The sequence below is a fragment of the Mustela lutreola genome, chromosome 15 (genome assembly GCF_030435805.1).
Source record: "Mustela lutreola isolate mMusLut2 chromosome 15, mMusLut2.pri, whole genome shotgun sequence".
NCBI classification, from domain to species: Eukaryota; Metazoa; Chordata; class Mammalia; order Carnivora; family Mustelidae; genus Mustela; species Mustela lutreola.
In genome coordinates this window covers 3,929,890-3,937,684 of record NC_081304.1, presented here as the reverse complement: position 1 = coordinate 3,937,684, position 7,795 = coordinate 3,929,890, and the positions used below count along the sequence as shown (strand labels likewise).

Below are 7,795 nucleotides of genomic sequence, written 5' to 3'. Positions count from 1 at the left end.
GGAGACAATGGGGCCCCCGCTGAAGGGCTCTGAGCTGAGGCAGATGAGGTCAGATTCAGATTTTCCATCAAGTGTTCTGACAACTAGGGCTTGGAGTTGAATTAGCACGAAAGAGGCAAAGTTTGGTGCCTGAACTTGAACACTGGTGTTAAGAATGGAAAAGAGGCAGAGATCCAAGAAATATGTAAAAGATGTCATGGGTCAGGCTCGATGTCAGAGTCAACGTGGGGGTCAAGGGAGACCACCTCAGGGGCACGGTGTGTCCCCCAGACATTGGCTGTGATCGCCAGATAAGAGAAAATCCTAGGCGAGTCTCCAGCAAATCCTGGAAGCAGAGACAAGATCCGCCAATGACCCGCCCAGGGCCCGCGCAGCCTTGCAGCCGCCCACCAGCCTCCTGCTCACCTCTCCCCGCCGGGACGGCCCACGATACAGGGGTGACTGCCAGCAGCAGGTCGAATGCAGCTAAGCAGCTAAATCAAGACCTGACTGTAAGGATGATTACATTGAAGCATCTCATCGATTTCATGCGAGGGGTGGGGCCGCCAGATAGCGCTTCCCAAAACTCACAGTGTGCCCGGCCCCAAGACAGCCCCCTGCAACGTCTGGCTGGGTCTAATTTAGGTATGTAAATTTAATGGTTCAGTAAGTAAATTTGCCTTTATTGTTTGGAATACTTGTGCAATAATTTATGGGCTCTGCTGGTTCATTCGATGGGTCTCTATGATGGAGTAGGTGATGGCCGCGGAGTGGCTATTTATATAAAGAACTCAGGAAAAGCGTGCAGAAAAATTCAGCCCCGCCATCCTGACCAGCCTACGAGAGCGGACCGGTCGGTGGCTAGCTGCAAACAGCCAGGGAGGCCACAGCCCCAGACCCTCGGGAGGGTCAGCTGGAAGGAGCTGGATGCCTGGGTTTGAAGATGCCTTCAGGGGCGCCTGGGTGGCTCGGTCGGTGAAGCCTCTGCCTTCAGCTCGGTCATGATCCCAGGGTCCTGGGATGGAGCTCTGACGCAGGCTCTCTGCTCAGTGGGAAGTCTGCTTCTCCCTCTGCCTCTGCCCCTGCTCGTGCTCTGTTTCACTTTCTCTCTCTCTCAAATAAATTAAAAAATAATAATAATAAAGGATGCATTCAGTACACCCAGCACACAGAAGTTAGGGAGAACTGGGAGCACTCTGAACGGGCGGGAGTCTAGGCATTTTAAAGTGCCCCCCACCACCTGCTTTCGGACCCAGCCCCGCATGCTGGCCTTCCTCCTCTCCCAACACGCACTGCTCCCCTCGCCTGCGGGGCAGGGGGTAACGGTGAGCAGTGGGGGAGGCAGTGCAGAGACACGACCCGCAGATGAGCAGAGCGGGGCCCTGCCCTGGGGCAGAGGTGGGTCCAGAACCCCAGGAGGAGGGTCCACGGGGTTCCGGTTTCTGGACCTCACAGTGGAAGGTGCCGATGTGTGGCGATGAGAAGACAGGTCTAGGGGGCAGGGGCTCCACGTTTTTCTGCGTTCAAGGATTTAGGACGCGGGAAGCCCACACAGGTAGGACCTTGATCCTCCTTCTGTTTGCCCAAGTTAACTGCGGAGTACGCCTGAGCACGTGCCAGCCAATGGCAAAGAGAGGACGACCAGAGGACGGCCGGCCGGCCAGCTTGGGCCACCCGTCCATCTCTTAGTTGTCCCTTTCCTCGCCCTCTTTCCACCTGCCCCATCCTCTTGGAGAAGCCCCCCCCCCCAAAAGAGCCAGTATCAAACCCTTGGTCTGCAGAGAACCACTTCTCACTCTGAAGGAAGGGTAGAGAGTGAGTAAGGGGGGGCTGAGAACACGCCCCCCCCCCCGCCCGCACTCAGCTCCAGCAGGCAGCCGCCCTCTCCGGAGCTGACCGCCCCCTCCTCTTCCAGAAGCTGGTGCCCATCCTCAGCGGGTTTCAGCGCACCCCTCCCCCATGAGTGTCCCCATCAGGGTGGGGATAGAGCAACACGGCCACGTCTCAATTTTCCAAGTCTGGTGATCCACTTTGGGGATTCTCTAAAGCCCATGGTTGCTTCTAGACCAGGGTGACCGCACCCAATGACCCGCCCGCCACCCCCCCCCCAAGGGGAGACACTCCAAGGGGGGGTCTACTCCTCTGCAACTCAGCCGGGAAGAAACGCCTTTTGGAGAGGAACTCAGATGTCTGTGAAAACTGGGTGCTGCCGCCGCGAGATAAGCTCCTGCCATTCTGTACCACGCACCTTGCTGGTCCGTTAATAGGATAAGGACTCTGCTGAAATTAAGCTGCCGCCATATTCGTTTCCGGTTCACTTCTCCCCGTGGGGAGACGCCCCCCCAAAGCAGACTGATAATTACAGACCGCTCCTACCCCCATTAACAGTGACGGGGACTGCGGATGCCCATCGAGGGCTCGCCACGCGCCCCACACTGAGTCAGCTCAGGAGATGGAAATTCGTGGAGACAGAAAGACAGAACCCGCAGGCTGTGGCAGGGTCCCCAGGGAGGGGGCTCTGAGGCCAGGATCGAGTGCAAGTCATTTACTCAAGAGGGGAGCCCCGGAAGCACCCACGGGGAGTGGGGAGGGGATGTGCAGACCAGAGGCAGGTGAATCAGGTACCTCGTTCCTACAGTTATCGCTGAGGGCAAGCGGAGCTCCAGCCCAGCAGCAAATTCTGGGAGCCGGAGTGACCTGACCAGGAGGCTGCGAGGTTATCCACCAACTCCCTGGCACCCTTGGTAGGGGGCTGCTCCCCGGGGCATAACTGATGGGCACTTCTGGCCTGCGCCTCTTCCTAGAGGGACCCCAACTCGGGCAGGTGGCCCCAATGCATGAGCAGACAGAAGTCAATGTCATGGGGCTCTGCGTGGGCACCAACAGGGTCTGCCACGCCATTTTGAGAGGAAATTACTTGCCAAGACCACGCACCTAATAGCAGATAGAGGCTCTTCTCCGAAGCTCAACCATCCCCCAGCCCCACCAGGTTGACCCTGCGGAAGGATCCCCCGTCCGCAATGCCCCCTGTGGGTTTCCCACGACACCCAGCTCCCAGGTCAAGGGACACAGCGGCTCTCCTGTGAACGCTCCCCTGCTCCGTTGCGGAACGCCACAGAATGATGCCACAGCACCAAGGTCAAAGGCCAAGGCCAAGGCAAGAACTTGACCTTGAAAACACTTTTTTTTCCCATTGACATGAAGAAGGCCGACTGAAAAAATATGTCAGCTGACGAGCATGGGAGAGGAGGGGAGAACCGGAAGCTCCTGCCTGCTGCCGGGGAAGCGCGGGGGTGCGGCCATCTGCAAAACCAATCTGGTGGCTCTCGGTGAGCTAACCACCGAACCACCGAATGACCCAGCAATTCCACTCCTAGAAACAGACCCTCGAAGAATCGAAAACTGGTGTTCAAAAAAATCTTGAATACAGAAGTTCACAGCAGTACAGCCCAAGATGGAAATGACCCAAAGGTCCGACCTCGAAAGCGTAGATAAGCAGAGTGTGGTGAATCCACACGCCGGGGTGTTATTTCTTCAGCCCGGGGAAGAACGGAGTTCGGGTTCGCGCCGCTGCATGGACGGACCTTGGCTCCGTGATGGAAAGTAAGAAGCCAAACACCAAAGGCCACGTGTTGTATGATCCCACATGCATGATGGGTGCAGACCGGGAAATCTGCAGAGACACAAAGTACATGAGCGGTCACCGGGACCAGAACGAGAAGGAATGCGGCATATCTGCTTCTTGTGGGGTTTCCTCTCGAGGGGATGAAAGCGTTTTCAAGCAGGTGATGGTGATGGCCGTACCACATCATGAGTGTTCTAAAATACCACTGAATTGTATTTAAAATCGTTAAAATGGTAATTTTGTGTAATGTATTTTACCACAGTAAAAAATATATATATATATATATATATATATATATATATATATATAGCCACCCACCCCAAAAGGAGGAAGAAGCGATAAAGAAATTAGAAGCATCCATTGCACATAATTCATAAAGGTACTTGCAAAACATGTGAGAAGTCACGATTCCTTTTCAGTGCAGCACGGAGCCCAGGGACAAACCCAAACCAATAAAAATAAAATAATAAGACCTAACAGCTGTGGGAATAAAATCATCTCTTCAACTCACATGTGGATAATCGAGAGTTAACTCTTAATAAAATAATAAAACGCAGGAGCAGTGGGAATAAAAATGACGTCCTGAGCCATCTCCCGGAGACCACATTCCTAAAATAATGACTCCCCTTTTCATCTCCTTCATTTTATTGTGCAAGATGTAATATGGCCGGGCCGTTCCTCAACTTCCAGCGGAAGGGAATTGTCAGTCAAGATGAAAAATGTCATAATTTAAGTCTGTCCCAGCCTGACGAGAGGGTCCATATGGTCTTTAAGTGAGGCGCGTGCGGGGGGCACGTGGAGCTATGATTGACACAGTCACGGGCAGATCTGCTTCCTCCTCGACCTTCAGGGACACGTGGACGGTCGCCTGGATGTGTCCCTGCAAGCCCTGGAAACGGCAGGAAGAAAGGAGCATGGAGACGCCCGGCAGACCCCGGGAGGAGATCGGCGATGTAAGAGCCCAGAAAATAACGGGTTTCCCTTTTTCTCCCCTGCTGCTGCCTGAAGCCGGACTCTTTAGAGCAAATCATGCAGTCTGCAAGTCTGGGGGTGAGGGGGGTGTCAGTCACATCTGGTTGTGTTATTGTAGTGTTGCTGTGTTGTTTTCTCTTCTGTTGGGAAGTTTTGTTGGGGAGGAGGCTTGCAAGAGACCGGGCACTAAAGGGTGGCGTGTAGTCCAGCTTGCCCTCCCTTGCCCCCGTGCTCAACCAGAGCTCAAGGACGCACGGTACCCCTTGGGCCACAAGGCGATGTCCTTTTAGTCAGACACACCCCAGGTGAGAGGCATCCTTGAAGCAGGATGTCCCCAGTGTTTCTGGTGTCCAGCCTCCTTGGAGACTCCCCCAGAAAACCCAGCACAAGACGGGGAGACTCTCCTCGGCCCCTTCCTGGATCCCCTGTGTGGGGCTTCAGCTTCTCAGAATGAACAGAAACCAGTCCTGGTTCCTCCCTCTTTGGAGCCTGCCACCCCCCTCCACCCCCTGTTGTTTTTTTAAATGACCCCATCTGAACAGCAACGCAAGCACGCAGCCGGGGCAGCAGCCCGTCTCGTCCCCACTCTCTCTGGGTCCGCTGGCCCGGGGGGGGGGGGGGGGAGGCGGCGGAGTTTCTCCTGGGGGATCGGAATATCGGGGAGGCTCCAGGAATTTCTGAGGACGGCAGCAGGAGCTTGCAGACCGCGCATGCCCGCCACCCACACACACTCACACGCGCGCTGGCGCACACACACGCTCGCGCGCCCTCCCTCCTCTCGGGAGCCCCCACACACCTCATTGGCATCCAGTCCCATTAACTGATGGCTTCTCCCACCCTAATATTCTAGGCTGTACGGCAAACCTCCTTTTGTTTCCACTTGCCGCCGTCCTTCCGAGAGGGGCCTGTTTTGATTACTAAGAACGCTCCGCCTGAGCCGCTCTCCCAGCCGTTCTAAAGGGCAGCTCCTCTTTCCGGCAGAGGCATTGATCCGCGGATGGAAGGCGAGCCCGGGGATCAATACGGAGGGCAGGAGGAACGGATTCCAGGGTCTTTGGACGGCCCAGATTTGATATCTTTCTTCTCCCCTGAACCTCCCCGCTCTCCTGAGCTTCAAACGGGCGGCAGGAGGGCATTCTAGGATGCGTTGCCCTGTGCCCAAAGCCACCAAGTCACCTCTGAAACAATGTGATAGTCAGCTGGGCAGGGCAGGGCAGGGAGGGCGGCCCCCAGCTCCATCCGTCCTGCTCAGGCTGTTGGGCGGCCGCCCCCTCCTCTCCACCTCTCCGGGCCCCTGCGCTGGGCTGGGGGGCAGCCCCTCACTTCAGAAGCCGGCCGCTCTGCCCACGAGCTGGCCTGGGCCAGGGCGCCCACCGGGGGTGGCGGCAGGGGGAGCCCCGAGGTCCCCTCCGGCCGTCCCTCCCCTCCCCCTCCCCTCCTCCCCTCCCCCCCTCCGTCCCCCCTCCCCCTTCTTTCCTCTCTCCAGAGCTGCTGTAACTGACATTTTCCATCTGACAGGTTCTGTTTTCCCTGCCTCCGGTTGCCAGGGAAACAAGCAGAGAGGACCGCAGCCAGGGAGCCGTTAGCTGCCTTTTTAAGGGGCCCTGGACATAAACAGCGCTTTCCATAATGGGAGCTGGGCACAGAGGTTTTAAAAAAAACAAAACAATGCAGAAGAGGAAGCTCAAGTGGGGAGGGGGTGAGTCAGAGGAAGAGCCCCCCGGCCCCGGCCCCGGCCCAGGGTTAATGGGAGAGTGAAGGACGCAAGACAGACCTCGGACAGCCTTACGCTCCTCTGGACAAAACCAGCGACCCTTCTGGAAGGTCTGATCCTCCCCTTGACGTGCAGAGAAGCAGACACCTGGCCCCCAGCCCTGACGGCTTCTCTGAGACTAAGAACAGACTTGGGACTATGGCTCCATTGAGCTGCGGGGGGCGGGAGGGGGCTATTAAGATCAGAACCCTCGAGGTTGAAATGATGCTCTTCCTTAAGTGATGGGGCTATGCAGAGCTGTCTTTGGAGAAAGGTAAGGGGCTTTTGCTTCTCAGAGCACACTTACCCCCCGGGTACCGCGGAGTGGGGAGAAGGGCAGGATTTGGGGAGAAAGTGACTGAAGTACAAGCGGCAGAGGAGGGTGCCCCCTCTTTCAGGAAGCCCGCTGGGATTGGGTAGACAGAGACCTCTGCCATTCATCCATGAATCTTCTCGAGGCAGCCACTTCCACACCCCTCTTGTTTGCACACACACGTGCACGTGTGCACATGCATGAGCCTAAGCACACAGGTTCTTGCAAGTGGGTCTAAGTGAACCAGCCCTCGGCAAGCTCGGGAGCAGACCCTTTATTTGCTGGCCCTCAAAGGCAGCGTCGTGTGTTTCCCTTTCGTTCCTCTTTCCCTTCCACCCTCACTGGGACCCCAGCAGAGGAGAGGGGCAGACATCCGCCATCTCCAACCGCCTGTGCCCGTCTCGACCCAGAAGTCTCCATCTCAGACACGGTCCCAGGAAACCAAGTACTGGTGCGCCCATAAACCACATTTCCCACGCGGACGAATAACTGTGACTATTTATTCCGTGCTCGTTGCTACTTGTTTCCATGGCATGAAACAGATGTGTCATTAAACATTTTGATATCCTATGTTTAATGATTTTAAATTCCCCCACCTCTCTGGGTTTCAGGTCTGTACCTTTCCACCTGGCTGCCCCCTAGTCCTTCAAACTCCGGAGATTCAGAGCAGAACTCCCTGTCCCCGGGGCGCCTGGGTGGCTCAGTCGGTGAAGCGTCTGCCTTTGACTTGGGTTGTGATCCCGGGGTCGTGGGATCGAGCCCCGCGTCGGGCTCCCTGCTGTGCGGGAAGCCTGATTCTCCCTCTCCCTCTGCTCCTGCTTGTGTCCCCTCTCTGTCTCTCTCTCTCTCTCTGTCAAATGAATAAATAAAATGTTTTTTAAAAGGAAGGATAGAAGGAAGGGAGAGAGAAAGGGAGGAAGACAACAGCTTTGGCTCCTTTCCCCGAAGTCACAACCCTGGGGTGACCCACAGTCCTCTCTCACCCTTGGCCAGCACACCGGTCAACGTTGGAGTCTGCCTCTTGAGCATTCCTGCCCCCTCCCGCCTCCACCCCTCCTGCGTCTGAGTTATTTCCCCGGACGTATGATGACTGTCCCAGTTGGCGCCCGCCCCCCCACCACGCCTCCATTCTCCCCGTCCCGTGGGCTGCTGC

At 56.4% G+C, this 7,795-nt stretch overlaps 1 long non-coding RNA gene across 1 annotated transcript; it reads left to right on the top strand.

The window, feature by feature from the left end:
- Positions 1–6,098: 6,098 nt before the first annotated feature.
- On the top strand, positions 6,099–7,212 carry LOC131816185 (uncharacterized). The gene is made up of 2 exons (XR_009347974.1): positions 6,099–6,603; positions 6,996–7,212. It is a non-coding gene; the product is annotated as an uncharacterized LOC131816185 (long non-coding RNA).
- The last annotated feature ends 583 nt before the right edge of the window (positions 7,213–7,795 follow it).